The sequence below is a fragment of the Pavona decussata genome, unplaced genomic scaffold, assembly GCF_977016875.1.
Source record: "Pavona decussata unplaced genomic scaffold, jaPavDecu1.1 SCAFFOLD_51, whole genome shotgun sequence".
Taxonomy (NCBI): Eukaryota; Metazoa; Cnidaria; class Anthozoa; order Scleractinia; family Agariciidae; genus Pavona; species Pavona decussata.
The window spans coordinates 3,937,501-3,961,580 of record NW_028145473.1 but is presented as its reverse complement, the minus strand read 5'-3'; the positions used below and the strand labels follow the sequence as shown (position 1 = coordinate 3,961,580).

Here is a 24,080-nt window from a genome sequence, read left to right as displayed (position 1 = left end):
CCCAGGGTAGTTCGGGTAGACGAGTGACCCTTCTACCCGGGACAACTTTTCTCCATATAAACGGAACCTTAGTGCATCACCAGTGGTGCCGTCTCCCCCATCGCTTATCTCCCTGAATTCACTTATATCCCCTGAATCTCCGCCCTACGTGTCCCTGTGCTCTCAACCCATGACTTCGATCGCCTCACCCAACACCCCCCTCATACTCATGAGTTCACACACATCCCATCACCCCATACATTCGCGCAACCCAATACCACAGTCATAGCCAAGAATTAATTAATTCCCCACCCCACCCATGTTTTCCACTCACTTATGAATTTACAGATTTACTCACACCCACCTGCACATTTTCCTAGTGAGTGAATGTTCAATTCCTAAGGTCACATCAAGCTATGGTTTGCATTCATTTGCACATTTTTCTGCCAGTGTATGAAACAGTTGCAACTGACCATGCTGGGGCCGCCTAAATCACTGACTGCCTTTAAACGTACTCTTAGAGATTGTCATTGTCATTGTCATTGTCATTGTCATTGTCATTGTCATTGTCATTGTCATTGGCATTGGCATTGGCATTGTCATTGTCATTGTCATTGTCATTGTCATTGTCATTGTCATTGTCATTGTCATTGGCATTGGCATTGGCATTGTCATTGTCATTGTCATTGTCATTGTCATTGTCATTGTCATTGTCATTGTCATTGTCATTGTCATTGTCATTGTCATTGTCATTGTTATTGTTATTGTTATTGTTATTGTTATTGTTATTGTTATTGTTATTGTTATTGTTATTGTTATTGTTATTGTTATTTTAGAATAAAAATGAGCGATATAAAGAGTGAACGACGTTTCGATGACTCCATGTTCCTGGTGATGATGAAAAATCTGGCCGGGTGTTTTAAAAATATCTCACCGATTTATGCAAAGTAGGAACTTTTTCATTCATCCGCACTTTATTTTAACTGTTTTCAAACATAAGTATCTTAAATTCGGAGACACCCATAAAACTAAAGATACATTTAGAATGTTTTGTTATGAGGAAAGACCTTTTAACAGAAAAGCCGACAAAGTGTCAAGTTTTATTTTGCCAGAGATATTGCTGAAAAATGCAGGAATAAGCAAAATCACCCCATAAAAATTGGTTCATTCGCCTACAAGTTGTCTAGATTGAGTAGTTCAGATCCCTAAATTTTCCTCATTAAGTGTCTGACTAGATTTTGAGATAATCGGCAACGTTCAAAATGAGAGTCTATGCGCTACCGTTGCTATGGTAATAGTTGTTGCTTGGAGACTGATCATATATTGAAATGATGATGTAGTATGAAGGAGATCGAAGCTTATCTATGCGAGATTGTAATTTCAAAACTTCCACCCTAAGTCCAGGAAAACTGCTGCGAGCCTCCTTGTTCGTGAGCGGCGACGTTCAAGGATAAGTTGTGGCATAATTCCTGCTGAATTCAACGAAAAAGCTTAGTGTTTGTGGCGTGCAGAGAAGGACAAATCCAGTTTAAAGAAGGTCAACAGCAGGGCTGGATCATATCCTTCACTAGCGGTAATGGATTTGAAAATGATAATGATCGGCCACAAAAGAGACTTATTAAGAGTGAAAATAATATCAAATCCTGCGTTCAGTCGTTGTCGGCCTGAAAAAAAAAAACATTTTACGTTAAAGATGTTGAGAGTCAATTTTGCAATACTGAAGGAGTAATTTGGAATGTTATTACAGCAATAACTGCCATCGATAGAACAATAGCTTCATCTAGCCTGGTTTTACCGCGATTCACGAGTACGACTTTGTAATGACAATAATTCCCTCGCACTACAGCGATAGATTAAATACTACTTCTAAATGGGGTCAGCATGAAGGTTAAGGTAACAATTTAAAAGGGTAATCTTTTGTTACTACTTTAGGTTAAAAGGCGTTCCTTTGTCCTAAAATCCCCTTATCAGTGAAAATAGCTTGTTGGCGGTGGTCTATCCGATGCACGGTCCTTTCAGTTGAGTTTTAAATGAATGTAAGTTGAAGGGATAAGGCAGGAAAAAATCATATTCTTCCAACCATTTCCGGAATGTGGCCATGAGATTATTATTGTTGTAAATTTAAGTCGTTTTGAGAACACACTACTGAACACTTCAAAGCTGGGTGGTGCTTATCATGGCTGTGTGAAGGAGCGATTATATAGAAAGATATAGGTAAGCAATTCCACTCTCCAACAGCACTTCTTTAATTTCCCGCCGAAAATTGACTTTACTTAAAAGAAACTGTTTCTGGGAAGACAATGTTGGATTCCTGATATTTTGACTTACTTAAAAATCGAGGCTTTTCTAAATGTGTTAGATGTGCCGACTACATTTGAAAACTTTTAAAGAAATGTGCTGTCCTTGACAAATCGCAAGACGTCAATTCAGTTCAGTTTCCCCGTAGTTTAAAGTTTTGGTTAAGACTTACAATTCCAATTTTGTTCGAAGTAAAATACGAATATCTGAAGCGACTAAAGCTGCATTTACAGTAAGCACCTGGGAAACATCACGTTACACCAGGATAAACTAGTTTAACTGGCCGAAACACGTTTTCCCTCTTTTATATCCGCAGTCACGTTGTATGATTTATACATGTATTTATGTGGTTTACAGAACAATCAAAAAATCTATATAACCATTTTTAAAACGGAGCTCAAACTTGCAGTTGCATTAAGTCTGTAGCTTCATCTTACTTGTTAAGCCTTTGAGGCACTCGCCACGTATCTCTGTTTTCATCACTCTCAGCGCGGCAATACACCGCTTGACTTGAAAACTTTTCATGGCGAAACATATTTCATTCATAATCAGCTTAAAAACGTTTTTCGGTATTTGTGTTATCATAGTACAAGTTTGGTCTTGCTTTTGTGATTCATTTCATTTCGGTGTACGAAATGAAATTTTTGCCACCCATATAAGTATTTATTTTTTTTATTTTTGCCTTCGTTTTTTATTTTGACTTTTATTTTGTATTATTTCTTTATTTTTGCGCATTTATTTTCGCCATCTGCATAAGTATAAACGTTACACAAAAAGAAGGCATTGCCTCTTTGGAAGACTCCCGTCATCTCAATAATGACGTTGTTCATACTGCTCGGAAACCCTGTTTGGCTGTCTGATGAAGCAATCATCTGATTATCACTCAATATTTCAGTGGTTTGTCTGTTGTTTCCCTCCGGAGAAGGGTTCCTCCGGGTTCAGACCAAAATGTGTAGTTTTCTGTCGATCATATCTATTTCATGACTCCTGAAATCTTTGCAGCTTTGCTGTTCGCAATGATAAAATTCTATATCCGAAAGGGTGACAAGTTAGCCAAACAAAGCTTTATGCAAGCGAAATGATCAAGATTTAGATTTTATTTCAATGCGACACCTTCACCGGACGAAACCAAAAACAATTTGATCCGTAAGTGACGGCACACAGCTGTGTATTTACCTTCGATCAAACCAAAAGTAACACGACATTTTAAGCATCAGTAAAAAAGACGCAGAAATTGACTGATGCAAGCTTTATACATGACTACATGGTCCTACATGAAATACATGTTTGAAAGATAAAGCCGTCCATTAAAGGGAAGAGAAAAAAACATGTAGATCACGTGGCATTTGAAGAGTTCGGTTCAGATGAGATAATATCTGTGAAAGATTTTATATGCTGAAAGAAATCATAAAAAAAAATCTAAAAAGATTAAGATCCTTTTACTAATACCGAAAAGGCGCTTAGGAATGAGCAACAATCAGTGGATAATCGGCCTTGTGACCTCAAATGGGCCTCAAATATGTCTGCCGAAACAAAAATTAACCTGGCAGCTACATACTTGGTGAACAGGATGTGTGAACTCCATAAGTTAATTTATGATTGAATTTAGGTGGAAATACGATTGAACATTTTGTCAAAATATGAGAAGATCTGTGCGATGACATTCACGAGTGAATGTTTGGGATAATGTATTGTAAATGAGGGAATTTATGGGAGATTCATGGGTGTGGGTGAATCCGTGGGGTCATTCATATTAAAGAGGGCTGAAAGCGCTAGGGGTGGGTTTTTGAATATTGTGAGACTGATGGAGTTCATTGGTTGAGACCACGGGGTGGCTGCGCTTTATGGCGGGAATCATAGAATCAGAAGCAAGAGAAAACAAGGGGACAGAGAGGAAAACTAGAGGCGTTGGCTGGGATATGTCAGGAATTTCACTTAATCTATTTTTAGACATCGTCTAAATGGAAGTCCGTTTCGCGTTTCCCAGGACGTGCGCGAACGGTCATTGTGGCGTCACGGGAAGTCATAGGAGCGTGCCAACGTCGCATTGTGTAATGGTGGCTGTTGAATGTTCAGTATGGCTTTCCCAAGTGATATTTTAATACAGGCGTCTAGATACGATTGCAGACGTCTCGGGAAACAGACTTCCTTTTCCACGACGTCTAAAAAAACTTAAGTGAAATTCACATACCCCAAGGGCTATACTAGGGGTCTCCCTCTCTGCTTCCTTATTGTTTCTTGATATGAGTGAATTCCTGGTGATAAGTCAAGTGATGGGATAATTGATGGGAGATGTTTTGAGTTCGTGTGAAGGGAGTCTACAAAATAATGATGTTTGTATCCGAAACATATCTTTTAAATTCAAAATCGTATGTATTATTCTCAAATGTTTAAAATAATGATGGTGGTGTCGAACTTATATTGAAACAACAGGCGCTTGCCAGGGAACCAATCAAACTCTGAGAACGTAATTACCCGGGACCAATCAAAACAATGGACGTAAGATTTATTAAAAATTAATGTGCGTCTATAATCTTTCTTGAGCTAAAATCCATAGTTAAGCGAGTTAACAAGAGCCAAAAGGCTCTTATATAAGCTTAATTTAGCCAAGCATGATTGATTTGGTCACTGTTTTGTCAAGAGAAAAGACACGGTTTTCAACGAGAATCAGCAGCCTTAGGCCGGTTTCGTCGTTCATGGAATCACTGCCATTAAGAATCAGCGAAGTAGTCAATAAAATAACGTAAAAAAAATACCTTTGAACTCACCTGCTCTCGGCGTTCGGGTCCATTGGTATTTTAAACAATACAGTGAAAGACATCCTTAAGCTTTCATTTTATTGCCAAAATTTCTTGGTGTTCTGCTACTTGGCGATACTAAAAATGTCATGATCTCTTTTTTGCCATTTCATTCCATGTCGAGCTCCGTAAAAGCGTAAAGCCGGGGATACACCTGCTCTGACTGTTAGCGTTTTCACTCGATTGTGGCTACCCGTCCGTCCGTCAGACCTGCCCACTGGCGTATCGAAATGCGAGTTTTCAACGTAATTCTCATGGATTATCGACACTCTACCTGTATGTGAACCTCTTCCAGGTCGAAAGTGCATGTGTACACGCGTCATGATCTGGGGCCGGGAATGCTTGGTTCTGAAACCACTTGTTGTCACAAACTTTCTGAGAAAAGCGACAAATGTATACTTTTCTACCTATCCCTAACGGCAAATTTTGTCAAGGACCCAGATTTTGGTTGCCACATGACCAGCAGCAACCGCCATGGGAACGAGCAGTGACGATTGTGGCCTACAAAATGATGCAACACGTGAGAAGGGACTTCAAAGCTAAGCTTCAAAGATTAAACCTCTGGTTTATTTAATCTGGACCAGTTCCTGCTGGGCTTAGAAGAGACACATTATAAAGCCTGAAGTCAGACCAAAATTTAACTTAACCGAAGTAGTAGGTAAAAGGCAGAAAATAAAAATGTAGTTATATTGTGCTCGATACTAAAGAACTATGCAAAAACGAGCCTGATCTTGAAACGCGATTTAATTAAAGTTACCCTATACCTTCAGAGGTGTCTCGCGTTTAAGCGATGTAGCGCGTCCAGTTTAAACTGTAGATACCTAAACCCCTATATCAAATTAAAGCTTATAGAGCTGGCTATTAAACTATACCAAGAATTTTGAAATAAAATGGATTGTCGAATTTTTCACGACCTCTAAATGCGAGCGTCCGAATCACCTTTTTAAAGCTACAAATCAAAGCGAATTTTGTTTTTCGCTAATTTAATTTGCTCCTCAGTTTCCGGACCCAAAGCGCTAAAAAAAGTGTCTGCGTTTTGCCATATTCAATCGCAATGAAAAGTTATAGAGCATTTTCGAAATAGGATGAAAAAAAATGTGTAATGATCGTACAAAAATTGCTCTCGGAGAAAAAATATTTCGAAAGAAAAAATTCGCAGCCACGTGTTTGTTGTTTATATGTTAAACTAGCTACTGTCCAAATTTGAAGGCAAACGAACAAATTCCTTTTGAGTTTTAGCTCTTTGAAGTGGCTCCTCCAAAGTGAAAAAATTGATTCAAGAAAACAGCGCTAAAAATTCGGCAATTCATTTTATTTCAAAATCCTTGGTTTAGTTTGATAGCCAGCTCTATAAGCTTTAATTTGATATAAGGGTTCAGGTCACTACAGTTTAAACCGGGCGCGCTACATCGCTTGGACGCGAGACACCTCTGAAGACACCTCTGAAGGTATAGGGTAACCTTAAGGGACCGTTCATTTTTTATGAGCATGGGGGGGCTGGTGGGATTTGGGGGGGGGGGGGCCACGAGAAAAAAAATGGCACTAAAGGGGGGGGCTACCAAAAAAAATTGAGTGAAAGAGGGGGGGGTCACCAGCAATAATTGGCTAGTAGGGGAAATTGAAAGTGGCTCAACACAGAAACAGATGAAGAAATTGAATATTATTTCAATTTCCTAACCACTTTTAATTTGTTTTACATACTAAGGTCGAAATCTGCATTTCATATTAACAACAACTGAGGAAATGAAGCATATCTGTTGGAAAAGCAATAATGAATATAAACTGAAGTAGACACCTATGTTTGTACAAGTTCAAATCAATATAAAAACGTAACAGTCTCACTATTGAATCATCCGTGGGGGAGTAGTTTTCTATTAAGTGGTTGTACTCAGAACTATATCAATAGATTGTTTAATGTTCTGTTTAATAGTACTCACTTTTATAAAGACTGTTGATTGGTAAATTATTTGAACCCAGGAGTATCAGTAGACTCAGTAGTATGCCTAGTGTGAACATCCAGATTAGTTTTTAATAATAGAACTGTTGTTGGTGACTTCAGTTGACGGTAAATCTGAGCAGAGGCCATCTTCAGAAAAGCTTGTAACTGTCATTTTTAATAGCAGTACTTTAATATCCAGGCGCGTAGGAGGGGGGTTCGAGGGGTTTGAACGAACCCCCTTTGAAGATCAATACTGGCGGAAGAAAAAGCACAATGAGGAGGTTGAACAACTACATGAGGTGTACCATGCGAGAGAGTAGAATGTCCGCCCTGGTTCTAAATGCATATCAAGTATGATATGCCTGTCAATCTTGACGAGATAGTCAATTTGTTCGAAGGCCTACACCCGAGAATGATGCAGTTTACCAGCTTGGTGTATGACTATCAGCAGATCGAATAGCTATCAGAACTTGGCAGGGCGCGGAATGTACATTGAACTTTCTTGTTTAAGTTGAAACAATTATGCCGCAGAAATGATGTATATAGCTTAAAAAGCTGCTGTAAAACAAATTTGTGATTCGCCTAAAATGGGTCTAAAAATGCAGGAAACGAGGTTTCTGGGAACCTAGATTTTCAGAAATTTCCGGGGGAGCATGCCCCCGGACCCCCCTAGTAAGAGCGCCTCCAGCGCTCAGCAAGATTTGGGGCTCAACGAACACCCCTATCTTACTCTTACCTACGCGCCTGATATCTGTGTGTCCGCTGTTTTTTTCTGTTTAATATGACTCGTAATCGTTGATTGGTATGCTTCGATCCGTATTTTGTTAGTCAGATCTGTACGTGTATTAATTGTTTCTACTCGAAGGGGAGTTATTTCACGTTAACTATTTGCTTGATTAATTTTTCTAGTTCATTTGAGAATCTAAATGGAAATTTAGGGTTTGCCTGTCGTAAACGTGTTGCTATCTATAAAACGTTTTTTTAAACAAGAGAAATCTTTACCTAAGCAGAGAACGGTAACTTTTTAATAGTACTGTAAAGAAATCACAGTAACAATTACGTTTATCTTTGATATAAACAGTACATAAGCGTTTTGTTAAAGTTAGAAGTATGATTTGTTTCTGGTTGGGCGGGAGGGGGGGGGGGTCATCAGAAAAAAATTGTTTCTGCTGGGGGGGGCCATGTGGAAAAAAATTGCATGCTAGGGGGGGGGGGTCATACAGTTTCGTAGTGGTAAATAACCAAATCCCACCAGCCCCCCCCCCCCCCCCCCCATGCTCATAAAAAATGAACGGTCTCTAAGGATTCATCATACACGGCAAGTGGACTCAATTTGACAGATTCACATCAATTGAATGAGTAACACAGAATTTCTTCCAATTAAGCACGATGGCTGAGATTTGTCTGTGTTTCAAATCTATTGACTTGTCTTTCATTGAACTATATTTCAGGTTCTTGGAATATCTTCAACTTGTAAATTTTACTGAGGCGGCTGCCTTGGTTAGCTCTATGTTAGCTACGGGATTGGTTAACTCTGCCGGAAAAAAACTTTGATTGTCAACCTTGAAAGACTTGGTTGATAGTGAAATCCCAACACCAGAGGCTCCTTACTTTCTCCTAAACAGGCCCTTTGTATACTGATATCTGTGTTTACATTCCCACAACCACGAGTTTCCTTTTGCCGGATCCATGACCGGCACTGTAACATTTGTATATCGCCACGATATTTTCCTGTTAGGCTGAGTTAATGATAAAATATACCTTGGGGCTAATTTTACAGATAAATTATTTGGATGTGGACTCGTCTACATTGTTTTGGTGACCAGCTCATGTGAGAGATCGAAAGGTTTATCGTATCGCTAGGCTACCACCTCTGTTCAATAACCATTTTTGTAGTATTGTTTATCTTCCCGCGCAATAATGGATAAACTACTGAGAAATTTCCATAAATCTTTTTTTTTTTTAACCTACTTTTGGCAAAGAATCAGTCAAAATTATTGTTCTGTGCTGACTCAAAGAATACAATTGATTTCACGTTCAAATTATATCTTATGAGCATTAAATTTCTTACATCTTGATGAAAACAAAACAACAGTAATGAAAAACAGAGATGAGTGAAGCCCGGCAATATGTTTTGATTTATATCCGTTAAATATTGTACCAGAAAATCACGTTTAGTTCAAAATAACCGGGGGAGGTTATTGAAAGGAAATACTCTATTTAATATTATGTCAAAAAAGTTCCACAGTTTGTTATGTAAGGGAGGTCGTTTTCTAGGTTTTTCCTCGAGGTTCAGGTGTTTAATATGGCATGCATTTCGATTGTAAACTGGTATCTTAAAAGGTCAATTGTTCGATGGATATAGTGAGGTGTTTTCTATTAAAGGATTTCCTTGAATATGCTACCCCCCCCCCCCCCCTCTCACCCCTCGGGATAACACTGCACAGAATCGTTCAAAGAGGCCGCGTGTTCTTTATTTTAAATATTATATAAAAACCTTCCAATTACTAACGAAATCTTTCGGCGAATCACATACTATATAATCAACAAAATGATAGTATTGTACCGACAGGTGTTTGCATGAAATCAATTTACACTTTTTGTTTCTTCGCTGGATCATTTAGGATACGAGGAGGTTGTTTGTGAGCAGAACTGCATCGTTTGCCACTTACAGTCTGCCTTGGTTCAAGAAAAACTCCAGCTGAAGGGTGAGTTGAGATTTCTTTTTGTTTTGGATTAGTTCGTCTATATTTAAAAGTTTTAAAATAATCCCAGCAAGATCAAGACCGTAAAGACTGTTTTACATTTGATGCGATATTTCCAAAGAAAATTCTCATTTCTGCTGGTCGAAACTCAGCCATCAATCTGAGTTTAGTTTTGAACTATACGTTAAACAGCATTCCAGTTTGTAAAGTAAGTTTTCATTTCTCGTACTGAGAAACATAACCACGTTGAGATTCTGGTAATACTTGTCGCTGTCAAAATATGCAGAGTTCGCCTGTGTATCTCTCAAACGGAGGGTGTTATCACCGCCAAAAATTAAACATCATTATACAGTCAAAAGGAAAAAACAGTGATGAATTTGCCGGCTTAGCCGTGAAATTCATTGATGCTAAATAAGATTGCATATGTTACTGAAAAAGGAGGACTTTGTAATCAAGATAGAAAGATTGAATCGTGGTTTCCCGCTGAGCTTTCATTTCCTTCCCTGACTACAGTTTCCAGCGCATAATTATTTGTGCAAAGCTTTTGAAAATATAAAACAAAACCATTCCCTACAGACACACAATCACTGTGTTTATCACATCATGACAAGAAAATGATTTTTGAACGTGTGCCAATGTTGAGAAATAATAATGTATTCATGTATGTTGGTTAAAAGTTTTAATCGATTTCAGAGTGGTGTTTTAAAAGCAGCAACGTTTACCTTTTTCATTTTGAAGGGAGGGTATAAAATTAATAATCTGCGAAACTAAACAAATAAGTAATTGCTTCAGTGCTTGCTTCGTGTCATTACGATTTCTTAGTAAGTGAGAATATTGGTCGACAGACCTTGCAAGTAAATTTGCGTGTTGTCCTTGTCGTACTTTTAATTTCCATTACAATCTTTTTCTGTTTCGAGGAAAAAGTGCAGACAAGAACATCAGATTAGTACACGGCTTGTTTTTAGGATTTGCCGGAGTAATAATGACAATATTAATCTTGAATTCTCGCAACTGAAAAAGAGATTAGATTAACAACAATTGCTATGTACCTCACCAAAAGGCTATATATTAGTCGAACCTCATCAGCAGGAATCTTTTAGAATCCGACAATGAAATCTCATTTTTCCCCCGGCATAATTTTATCGGAAAAGGAATTTGCTCCAGGGGTTATTAAAGTGCAATTTTGCCTGCCAAATGTTCAGCCATTATTCAAAGTATTTGCTTGAAATTAAAGAAATCCAAGACACCTCAAGTAACTCCAGCAATTGATTTCGTTTGAGACAGACAGAGATTTTTCATGCGATTTTAGCAACGATTTTAGGCGGGTTACTGGCGATTTTCGCTGCGATTTTAATGTGATTTGCGACAATTTCATTGCCGATAAATCAGCAGAGCGCATAAGACTTGAGCTTAAAACACACCTATGCAGACCTGGTATGCGCGCTGCTTTCATCCCAACAAAATCACGAAGAAATCGCCGTTAAATTTCTGCGAAAAGACACCGGGTAGTTTACACGGTATTTTGGTATCTGTGAAATCCTCGCAAAATATGGCGGATCCAGACCTAACTTGGGGTGCCCGCTTTCGAACGCTCCGGTTCCACTTACTTCTCTTCGGTTTTGGTCTAAAAACATTTAGAGGATCCGGGGGCCCCGGGTTCCTCCCCCGCCACTGACAAAATCGCAGCAGAAATCACCTGTGCAAACGGCCCTAACAATGGCAGAAAAATACGAACATGTACAGGCATCACACCTAGTTGGTACTACAGTTTATGGTATCAAATATACCTCAGTAGACTTGAGCAAGGCGGATAAAGGCAGTTTAAGTTATTAGTTTGTTTGTTTGTTTTCTTTGGTGAGGGAAGTTACAAACAAGTAAACAAACAAAAAATAGAATAACAACAGAGCAATCAAACTGGAGATTGATTACCGCCTGGCTGCTTGAGACAACAAATCGTCCTTTATGGTTATCGTCAGTGGTAGGAAATCATTCATGAGTATACAGCGGACATAGGCTTGAAAACTGACAAGGACAAAACAAGCAAACACGACGCAACAGAAATGACAACGTCACACAAACAATAGGTCTGCACGGCCTCTGAACACGCGACATTCAGTCACCTTTCCCTGGGTGCCGGTCATGAACGCTCTCTCCTAATTCAGTTACAGAAGCCCGTTTCTTCGTACACTCACCAGTTCCACAGAGATTCAGCTTTTTTTTATTTCGAAAGCTTAGTGTTTGAAATCTTTATGATATTATTGAACACATTGGACAAATTATAAATGGGAAATTACGACTAATAAATAGACAGCGCACTGCAAAAACTAGTTAATTTTTTGTATCGCGGGACTTTCGAGAAACAGCCTATTGATATCTCCCTCACATTAGGGGAGTAGCTTTCAACCATTAGCATCGCAGAAAGGTAGAAAAATGGATTTCAAAAAAACCTAGACGTGATGTGAAGTAACTGACTACGTTAAAAATTTGGAAATTTTGCCAGTAAAGTTTACTATTTACGTACTTGTTAGAGTCAGATACACGACCTCATATCGCACCTACAAAGTCCTGAAAAAAGAAAACAGCTTTATTTTAAGTGATGTAAAGTATATGATATGATTCATATATGAACTGCGGATGTAGATGAAAGTGAGAAGTGATCATCGCAATGTGTGGCTTCATAGCTCAGTTGGTAGAGCATCGCACCGGTAACGCGGAGGTCACGGGTTCGAATCCCGTGGAAGCCTGAATTGTTTTCAAGCTTCTAATTTCCAATTGCATAAATTGGAAAATTCACTGCGATGATCACTTCTCACTTTCATTTATTTTAAGTATAAGAGAAGTTCACTGCCGGGATATCTGTTAAGCTCCAACCTCTCTTTTACTAAAAAGGAGTACTGATCCCGTCAGTTACATAATACACACGGATGGTTTTCGATGATCTCTGTTCTTTCCATTCACTAAGTGATGTCGCTCGACATTGAAAGGGTTGTGGGATTCCTAACCTCCTTAACCAGCAATCCGTTGAACATTGACTGGATTTACTAAATAATTCAGTACCGTTTGGGCTGAACATTTGTCCCGATTTTTTATATCTGTTATTTCTCTCGAATGCTAATTTTAGCGTCAAATCTGTTGAAATGTTGCGTCAACAGTGCGTCGGTCTTTCCAAAAGTGGGTTTCGTTTACCGCCTCGTCTTGTAAGCTTGCTCTCTGAGATGATAGATAGGTCAAAATACTGTACATACTATTATGTTTCACTGAAATTTAAGATGTGCAAATAGAAGGCAATTTTGTTAGGGGAATGGACTTGTTTTTGGAAATAAATCAACCAGTTAGGGAATGCAGAATAAGTGTGTCCTTTATGCCATCCGAAGCTTGTAAGAAACAAACTGTTGTTGCTACAAACAAAATCTCTACTTCTTAAGGTAAGAAAAGTAACTTATTTTTTGTGCTTCTACTTTGTGGGGGAGCAGAATGTGTTTTTAAGCACTAAATTCCATCCTGGGAAAATATTCAAATGATTTCCTTTTCAGTAGAAGTTAAAATAATTAAATATACAGTAGACGCAGCTGATTGAGAATTGTATTGTTCGTTTATGAGCATTCGCTTAATCTTTCATCTTGATTCTTTATAGCAAAAACTTAAATCAAGTGTGATTAATGGATAAATGGCTGCGACCAACAAAATTAGATAAGACTGACGGTCATGGTTGCCCTTACTGCGTGCCCTTTTGTTGTGTCTCTGCTATAGTTAATTTAGTGCTATCACGAATTGCTTACGAGATCATTCCCTACTTTCGCTGTCCCCTGCACACTCTTGAATCATGATATTTAAAATATTTCAAGACGCTTGTTCTGTCAACTGATTGAAGAACATTTCTTCTTTTCAAGAGTGTCAAGATGGCCATTAATTATAGAAAAATGTCTTGAGTGTTATTACATGGACTATATGTCTTCAAAAATCCAGCTTGACGATAAATATGTTTATCCCCCCGGTTCTCGAGTGCGGGGCATATCCCTTAATAACTTAATAACTTAATATAACGGGATTCAATCAGCCTCAAGACATTTAAGTTATTTACTCATAATAACATTGAAACCGGCCCACAGTACGCCAACATTTTTAGAAAAAATAACCTGAATGCAGATCTTGGTCGAGCAGAGCTGATATCAAGTAGATAGGTAGGTAGGTTTGGAAACCAATAATAACAATTAATGCAGCAAATCTTATTCATTTAAAACAAAACACTTTATAACGGCGAAAAAGTATTCATGACGGTTTGTGCACGGGTCAAGCCATTCTTCACCTCCTTGTGTTTACTTTTGAGTCTGTTGAGTTGATTTGGCTGTTAGCTCTGCTTATCACTGTTTGATCCTATTTCTAATAATTTAATACGCATGGTGTTCCATCTTTCAATTAGCACGAGTCGGCATTGTACCCGATAGCAGTCATTTTCGCTAACTTTTTGGTGTGTTGTTTTAAATTAAAAAGCAATTATACCGCAAATTCAAGTGGTTATATGGTACATGTACAGTGAGACTGAGTGAAACAATTTTTCTGTTAAATGTACTTACCACAGCTCTATAAAATAAAGCAAAAAAGAAATGCACAATGAGGAAGTGACACTTTATTACCTCGTATACCTTGAATAGGGAATGAGTTGGATTGCAGATTTTGCTGCCGCAAGATCCTGTCATGAATATATTATAATTAACAATTATTCCACGAACGCGCGTTGGATATGAGATGATAGATCATCTCATATCCAACAAGCATGAGTGGAATAATTGTATTTATTAAAACGATTAACAAATATTGCTAGATCTTGCTGATTTCGTTTTGCAAGTACAACCACTGAGAAGATAATTTAATGGTCTCTATTGATCTCGGGCATGGTATGATGGCTCATATACCATGGCCGCTAAGCCAATCAAATGCCTGGAATTGCATTATACAATGACCCAGTTTTTAAAAATAATGTATATACGTTACGCATATGCCTTTGCAGTGGTTTTGATCTGGGGTATTTAAATGTTTGGCTGGCCCGCGGATGTAGTGTAGTCATTAACTACATAAGTCAGGAGACACACAATCTTCCATTGCTTTCTATGTAACATCCTCGTCGCACAATCATTAATCTACATCTACTTAGTGTACTTTCACATCATGTGATAGCATGCAGTAGTTTCACATAAGGTAACTGTAAAACGTGTCCTTGCAAGCCCTTGCAGAGGCGGCGGAACGTTTTGAAACGTGGGTGGGGGGGGGGGGGGGGACTCATGCATACCACTACTCAAATTTTCCAAAATGCCCCTTGCGTTGTTCGTTGGCACAAGCAAACCTCTTTGCAATCTTTACAGTGTCTAGTGTGTCTGTAATCGATTTGTGACAATGCATCAGTAGGCAGTTGTTCAGGCGGTCTTGCTTCATGGTGCTTGTTAGGTAGTTCTTGAGACGCAGAAAGTGTGCGCTCTGAAGTCGCGGATGCTACTGGTAACGTCAAATACATCCGTAAGAGATTGTGTACCTCACACAGTTAATCAGTTAATCTGATTGCCACTTTACATTGAGACTTTTTGCTTTTTTTTCGTCGAAAAGTAGAGCCAATTACAGGCCAATTGAGTATCTGCCCTTGGAACACGACAAGAAAGCCCATCTGCGTTGCATCTTTGCATTTTTAAAACTCCTTCGCAGCGGTCGTTTGGGCTCGCCACGAAACGCCCAAACGACGGTTGCGAAGGAGACTAATTAAGAAATGCAAGACTCAAACATTTCAACGTTCATCCTCATTCGCTCATGGAGGGTTTGGAACTAACTGCCATCTACCATCAGGGACAGTTCCCTTCCACTTAAAGCCTTCAGAGACAAACTGAAATCTATAGGCTCACAGCCTCGACCGTCATCTGGCCTGTTGTTTTTAACTGTTCTGTTGTTCTTGTTTTTTTTTTTTTTTTTTTTTTTTAATTTATATTTTTTGTATCTTAATGGTCCACCATAATTGGTTAAGCTGCTGTGGTCTCCCTGTCTACACCCCAGTCATTATTTTTCTTTTTCCTGTGCATGTAGGCGAAGCAAAATAAAAACAAAATAATAAAGTTAACCAAGTCGGAGTACTTCGGTGAACTACATTTCTTAGGTCCAAAATGAATTATCAATAATATTAAAAGAAAAATGAATAAAAAATTTCTCAAACAGTCTTTGGTTGGTCAAAAGTATCGCGCCAATTGTTGTTGATTTCCAGTAAGGACGTAATGTAACGATCCTGAAAGAGTCCATGGAAAGACCGTCTGACAACAGCATAATAAATGGCGTTCACTTAGACAATCACAAAGTTGATCATACACATACAATTTGTTGTAATATGTTGGACACAAGATGTAGTTCTCAGACTACAGAACATGTTGGCGATTGTTTCAGTGGCGTTTTAATAGTTTGTAAGAATTCAACTTTGTATAGCGCATTCATAACAATAAAGACCGACTGTTCAAAACACTACAGGAGAACTACTGATAAAAGGAGCAGTCGGTCTTTATTGTTATGAATGCGCTATACAAAGTTGAATTCTTACAAACTATTAAAACGCAACTGAAACAATCGTCAACCGATTTTCGTGGTTGCGGGAAATACAACATTAGTATTCTTATGCTCTGCAGCAAGTGGATTGATTTTTGTTTCTTTTTATAAGGATAAATAAACGAAGTTGTCCTCGCTCGAGAAACCGTCATTTTGAAGATATTTAGCTGAGTTGTAGTTGACTGAGCCGCGTTTGTGTAGATTTCTCTTTCTGGCTGTGAGAACCGTTGAAGAAAGTTTTGTTGTTGAGTTAAACATCGAAAGATTTCTAATAGCAAGTCAAAATAGCGAGCTTACAAATTCAAGACAGACGGGTTACAAGCGGGTTAATGGAAGATTAGAGATGGAGCCAAAATGACCCAGTTTGTTTTTTTTTTATCATTCGTAAAGAAGATGTGAGGTCTTGCCCTTCGAGGTCCTTTTTACCTTCAGCCAGAGAAACCCAATTCTAGAAACTTCATGTTTCCTTCGTTTGTGAGTCAGAATGTTAATTCATGAGCACAGACAACATGAGCCTTGCAAGAATCAGCAGGGTGCTTTGACGCTTACCGGTGTTTTAATTTCTTTTCAGCAAGGTGCTTTAACACTTACCTGTTATTTAGTTTCTTTTCACGTTTTAAAATAAGAATTAATTTAGCGCGTGTCACGATTCAGTCAAACCAAAGCAGCTTTGGCTCTTCCTCCTAACAGACTGATGCGCGAGCGTCAAGCAGTCAAGGCAAATTAAGAAATACGTAGATACGACAAAACACCGCTTATTTCTTTGTGAACAAGGACCAAAGAAAACCGAACCAAGTGGCAAATAAAACAGGGTGTGATTGTCACAGCAACTAGCGATTTTAATTCTCGCGCTCTAATTGGCTTGCCGATAATGAATCATTATCACACAGCAGAAATACAGACAATTTGTTTGCTGGTTATTAAAGTCGTTTGTTTTCAATATTCAAATGCGGTTCTGTTCGTTTTTGTAACCTTTCCTTTCGACGGCGACAGAGTCAGTTTAGGATTTCAGGTTGAATTCTGTTTGTTCTTTAAGGTATGTATCTGCACAGTCTATTGTCTTTTATTTTTTACCGTGTTTCTCTCCAAACAGCTGTATCTCTCTGCCCACACGCACGCTCCAATTAAGGTGGGGGTTCACCTGAAAGCCGTTTTCACGCCGCTTAAAATCGGTCAAATGGAAATATCTTGTTTGCATTTCAAGCAATACAAAAACCCTCCAATCATAACACAAATCAATGATTTGGGGTGTTTTATGAATTTTTGGGTGATTTTAGGTATATTTGGAAGAAAATAATTTTTCTTGAAGGATTGGTAAAATTAAAAGAAATAGGAAATGTTGAAGATTTAGTGAAGTTTTAAAATTAGAATTTGTAGTTAATAATTAATAGACGGATACCAAAAAATAGTGTTTAACATCTTCCACAGGTGCGTTGCAGTGAGGGCAAGCCGGAGAAACAACACAATTTCTAGACTTATTTTATGTACATCAGTGTTATTATTCTTAGGTCTTGTTTCTTCTAAATGATTGTGTGAATGTTCAGCTTTCTTCCTCCTTTATTTAAAATAATTTTAACAGCTTTGAATTGTGAATGCAACTGACCTTCGGGAAGAAACGTGGCCACCATGTTACTAAGCAACTGAAGCGTGCATTATCAAAGTACCAAACTGTTGAACAATGGCCGTTTTTATACTAGAGGAAGCATTATCCGTCTGGACGAACTTGGGCACACATTCTATTTTTCGTCTGGTTATTCGTCTCTAGTATAAAGACGGGCACAAGACGCATTATGCGTCTGGACGAACTATCTTCCATTGTTCGTCTTGAACGACACACAACGGAAGATAGTTCGTCCAGACGCATAATCAACATAATGCGTCTTGTGCCCGTCTTTATACTAGAGACGAATAACCAACATCCTCGGAGACCCAGGGGCAGTTAGTCGGGTAGCGGGGAATTTCGTGGGCGAAAGTTTAAATCCCTTGGCACCCGACTAACTGACACAGGGTCTCCGAGGATTAATAACCAGATGAACAACGAATGTTTGCCCAAGTTCGTCCAGACGGATAATGCGTTCTCTAGTATAAAAACGGCCAATCGTAAAATCCGTCAATAAAAGCATTCGAGTTAGTTACAAATCCAGCACCTGATCGTAACTCCGAACACACCTAAAAAAGATCGCCGTTAGTTTAATTGCGCGCAGAACGGTAGCATACCTGTCCAGCCGATAAGGCAGACGCGTGTTTCTACAAACTGTCGTAGTGCAAAGAAGAAAGGAACATAAAAGACAAAGAGCGACAAAATCAAATGAATCGTGATTTGTCTTTCGTTTTCACTTCATTTTGCTGAGCTAGAGTAGAGAGTAGCTTTCACCAGTACCGCCGGCGAAGCGAATTTACCGCCAAAATTACATTCCACTTTTTCTTTCATCTCGTGTCTGTTTTGAGACCAGATTCCTTGCGCTTGCCATTTGCTTTAAAAACAGGTTTGTTGTGCCTACATTGCGACGTGCAGCCACAAAGCTTTTACTAGCGTGTAAGATTTTCCTACCTTACTTACTTATTTGGCGTGTTTCAATGGGTTGTCTGGTTTTTCGGGAAAGGTGAAATGCTTTAATATTAATATTATTTTGTAAATAACTTTGTGCAGAAAGTTATCGAACGCTTTGTTGTGATTGTAAGGTGAGAAAATAATGTTTATTTCAACTTAGCAAAATTGACGCTTTCTTCTGATGTTGACATCAAACCTACCATCAGTTCGGTGAGGGTAAGAGGCGGAAAGAGTTTGTGGAATGGTATGTGGCATGGCGTGCGGAATGGCATAATTATGCTAAATACGATTTACGAGGGTTATAAATTAACTGAAGAGCATGTCACGTTTTCGGGCCAATTTTATAAGAGCAGCAGTTTTTTTGATGCTGCGGACTCTTGCTGAATATTAACAACAATTCGAGGATAAGATCGTCTGATCGTTGATTTGGAAGAAGTGAGGGTGAAGAAATCGATGACAACTGTTTATAGTTTTCGCATTTAAGGAACTATGAGTAAATCCGTAGAAAATTAAATTTCATGTTCACTTTTCTCCTTGCGACTTCGGTTGACAAAAATAACGTGGCAGCGTGAAGTCTTATCAGGACAAAAGATTGATCCTTTACCGAGGGCAAATAATAAACATTTATTTTCTTGTAAACCCTCGGTAAAAGATCAATTCTCATCACCCTGTATGCTCGATGATTCATTTATCATTAGCGGGAAAATTGGCGCTGATTAAAATTGAGATCTGAAGGGTTTGAACAACAATTTGACCAAAATGCATTTGTGATAAGAATAGTTTCACAACCTTTCACACAACCAGTGTCGATAATTAGACACCATCTTGTCATCTGCTTGTTTGCTGTCAGGGCTTTTTCGCTTTTAAATCTGAAGTTAGGTTGGGAGATCTGGCACTGAAAGACCTTAATTAAAGACGAAAATGTTTAGTTCGATAACGCGTAAAGTTCTGAACTACCTGAATCGCCGTATTGAATAGCTAGCTAGCTAGCCGCAGCAGCTCAACAGTGACTTGTTACTCGTAGCTCGACGAAAATGTAAGGTGAGAAAAAGTAGAACATATTTTTCCCATAAGTTAATTACAAATTGTTTATTCGTTACATTATGTAGCAGTTAAAGAGTCCGATAAAATGATCGAGTTTAAATTTAAAATTTCTCACATAGTAGTTTCGGCCTTGGGCTGATGTTATTTCTCCAGTCAGCTGTTGCTGTTTGTCCAGGCTACTCGCTGCCACGTTCTTTTTGTTAACTAGAAATTTAATTTATTCAAAGTTCTAATAACAGTGTTTATTGATTTCTTCACTCTCAGTTCCTAACCAGCGATCAGACACGTTCTATCCCAAGCCTTTATTTTCTAATCCTTGATCTGTTGTTTGGTAGTTAATATTCGGCTCGAGTCCGCAACATCGAAAACACTGCTGCTCTTATAAAATTGTCGCGTAAACAGGACGTGCTCTTCAGTTAAGCGGCACCCCTATACCCAAACAAGGGTCAAGTGCCCCCCCCCCGGGGGGGCAAACCTTTGTTCTTAAACGTTGCTAGGAGACTGAGGTTTACTACTAGTATTCCACTGATCTGCTGGATCAGAACGTGTAAGGAATAAAATTGCAGTAATATTCGGTATTATATAGTCACGTTAGTAAGTATTTGCATATCAATACAGAATCATGACCATTTGATGATTTTAATTTTTTTTTGAAAACGTGGAAAAATTTGAAGACATTCTGAGTTTGAAGGAAATATCGTGACATTATCTCTATAAAGAACATTTCTCCAAAGAGAACTCCATATGCAAGCTTTAAGCCCAAGATCAGTTAGGATCCATTCAGTCCGGTTCACCCACCGACTGTTCGTGTAAATTTCAACCTGGTTTAAAAAACGGCAAAAATATTCCATATTCCGCTATTACGGACACTCGCTATCACTGGCAAGATCCAGATCCGCGGCGGAAGCTATAGGGTTTTGACTGAAACTGACTCCCGCTATTACGGAATTACGGACACTTTCGTGGTATAAACATAACAATTTTGTTTTTTTTTTTTGACTCTCGATAAAGCGGACACCATGGACTTCGCATGTAACATAAATTGCGGTCTGATCTCCGTCGTTTGTCAAAACACACTTCAAAAGACTTCTGGAATGTTTATTTTTGCGTAAATTTCGCCTGTACAACAGACTCTGCTTTTTCACTCTTGTGCCTTTCCTTCCAGATTCTTTAGGGGAGACCAAGCTCTCATCCTCTATTCTCAACGACTGCTTAGCAGATTCACTACAGTTGATAAGCTTGTCAAGTCTACAAGATATTTTGGGTCAAATCAGTTAGAATCCCGGCATTCAGTCCGGTCACCCACCGACTGCTCATGTAAATTTCAACCTATTTTAAAAAATGGCAGTTATAAATTTGCAGCTGGAAGTAGTTTGTAGCTGTTCTGTAATGCAGTACAAACGCCGTTTATGTCCCGGGGGCAAACTTCCATATAAAAGTGACGGGGGTCACTTTTATATGGGAGTCCCCCGCTGGGGTTCATGTATGATTAAATAAATCGATAAGAAATAGCAACTGAAAAACTGATCGTGCCAAAGGATAAATAGCCGTAAAAACGAGTTCAGAGAGTTATATACATGTATTTATATTGAATTTTTTTTTATAATTGGCACATTCCCGTTTTTTCAGCGACAACTTAAAGTTTGCGAAGTTGTCATTTCATTCAGGACATCAGCTGAAAAGCTTTCAAAAAGGGTGTTGCTAAACAGAGTAACGGAGTAACGTGAAAACGAGTAACGGGAAAAATATTCCATAGGTTACACAACACGAACTAGAAGATTTTCTGAACTTTCAAGCACTCCATAAAGTTGCGTAAAGCTCTGTTATTAAAGTGCCCCTAACCCTTCAATTTGTTTTCTTTTGGTAGATTTCCATATCTGTGAAGGGCTCATTTTCCAAAAAAAATTTTTAGAAATATTGAATCCTTTTTATTTTACGAGCGCTAAAAGTTACTGAAATTTTTAAATTTTTGCGCGCTTTAAACCCCGCTGGACAAATTTTTGTCTTGTGGGTTCATTAGGAACGAGCCAATGAGAAGTGTCCGATATTTGACACTTTCTTAGCTGTGACGTAAGAAAAGGACACCAGAAGGGGATTCAGAGGGAATCTTATGCATGCTGATTCCTTTCTCTACATTTCGAGAGTTGCTGCATTCAAAAACCACACATTTTTTAACCATTTTCTTTGTTTACAATTGAAGCATTACTGCGAATCTTCGGATATTTTTGCACGATGTCCTTTTCTTACGTCACGCTCCATATTTGGCCGAGTGGGGGACTAATGCGAACGATAGGTGAAAATATCGACAAGACTGCCTTCACTTCTAGCGCTCGTTAAAAAAAAGGATTCAATATTTCTCAAAATTTTTTTTCGAAAATGAGTTCTTGAAAGATATGGAAATCTACCAAAAGAAAACAAATTGAAGGGTTAGGGGCACTTTAAGTCGTTAAAGGAGTAGTAAAATAAAATAAAGAAAGAGAAAATGAGTGAACGGAAATAAAATTCGACAGGAAAAACGAAAAACAAATAAGAAATGAACTTATAATTAAAAAAGAAATAAAAATAAATTGCCAACGTAGATCACGCGGAAAGGAATTGCAGATATCTTAGCCCCAAAATATCGCGTCTTTCCCGGTCGATCACGGCTGGTGTCATGAAAGGTAAGCTCAGAGGTTTTCTTCCTCTTGTATCGCATAGATTTGTTTAACAGAGGACATAGCAACGCCAGCAACTATAACTGAAAACAAGGGAGCCTTTTTTATTCTTCTGAGACCCAACATGGCCGCCGAATGACAACAGTTCACTCCCCGGATGAACACTATCGTGTCACATGACCAAATTAAACCAATCAGGCTCGGAGAAAATTGTGCTGATCTATAAAGGCTGATAGTTGTTAGGTAATAGTGGTGAAATATGGAGGATGATAGTTGGCGTGACAGTTCTCTTCTCTTCAACAATCAGCCTGACAATTGAAAATTTGCTGTCCGTTGATAGTAGAGATGGTATAAATCTACTGATACTTACTTACCACGAATGCCGTCACCATCGGCTGCGCTGGAAGATTTAAGGTTCGTGTTTTGTTTGGTTGAAAATGTGGAAATGTGCTTGACTTGGACAATTTAAATTCCAAAATAGATAACTTTTCTCGGGTTTTTACATATGGCATGATCTTTAATAATTAATTGTGACAACCAGCGCTAAATTAAAATGCACAATTTAGACGTAAAGAAATGTTTTAGTAAACATGCTAACATTTGCTATACACAACACTTGTGACAGTGTTCGTAGGAAAGAGAAGTCATACCGCTGGTTTCTAAACTTAAATAGAAAAACAAACTGGACGACTACTTAAATGTGTCTAAATAAATATATCGTGGATTAGTGTGCGCAGATAATTTCAGTGAGCTGTCAGTTTTAAAGAGATGTGTAAAATAATAAATCTAAGCGTCCTCCTTTGTTTTTACTAGCGAATAGTCATGTTACATTATCTTTACTTCAGGCTGATGATTGTTCTCTACGGGTCTAGTAATCAGTCTGTCAGACAAACTAGAGAGTATTTCTAATGACGGAGAAATGAGGTGTTCATTATTAATAATGTCATTTTACCAACCTGTTTCATAAATGTCTGATACACACAATCAAAGGGCTCTGTCAGCGAACTCGTGAATTGAGCAGGTGAATGAAGTGATATTTGCTTCTTTGATTTTCATACCTGGAATATGAGTAGCAGTTGTTCGCTAATGTCGCAAAGAAACACCGCTGGAGCCGTCACGTTTATCTTTTGGACAGTGTTGCTGGGTTGGTGTCGTGGCAAGTCCTCAGGTTTGTGGAGCACGTTTGATGTTGATTTTTTTTCCTTTCGTACTCCTATCTCACCGCATTTACCTTACAGAAAACAATTTTGACAGGTCACGATTTTTTAATGCACACATGTTTTGGATGAAACTTCATCCATCTTCAGCACAAGTGACAGAACCTGCTAGAGGGTGTGATTTAAATGCAACAAGGATACAATGAAGGAAAAAGTTTCATTCGAAACATGTAATACATTACAAAAAGTCTTCTTGAAAATCAACGGAAATCAACCGTAGTATAGCGTTTTCCATTCAGTTTAATCGTTCGAGAGTATGTGCAGTTCATCGAATTGAGATTCTCAAAATTCCCAATATTCTCTTTTTCAGCGGTCGAGTGTT

The 24,080-nt window shown here is 38.4% G+C and overlaps 1 protein-coding gene across 2 annotated transcripts in view; it reads left to right on the top strand.

Annotated features, from left to right (window-relative positions):
* The first annotated feature begins 1,966 nt into the window (after nt 1-1,966).
* Nucleotides 1,967-24,080, top strand: part of LOC146481147 (galanin receptor type 1-like) — a 69,976-nt gene continuing 47,862 nt past the window's right edge. For both annotated transcript variants that reach the window (XM_085108815.1, XM_085108811.1), the window contains exons 1-2: nt 1,967-2,193; nt 9,639-9,722. The gene's annotated coding sequence lies outside the window, so the exon portion shown is untranslated. The remainder of the gene's footprint in view (nt 2,194-9,638; nt 9,723-24,080) is intronic.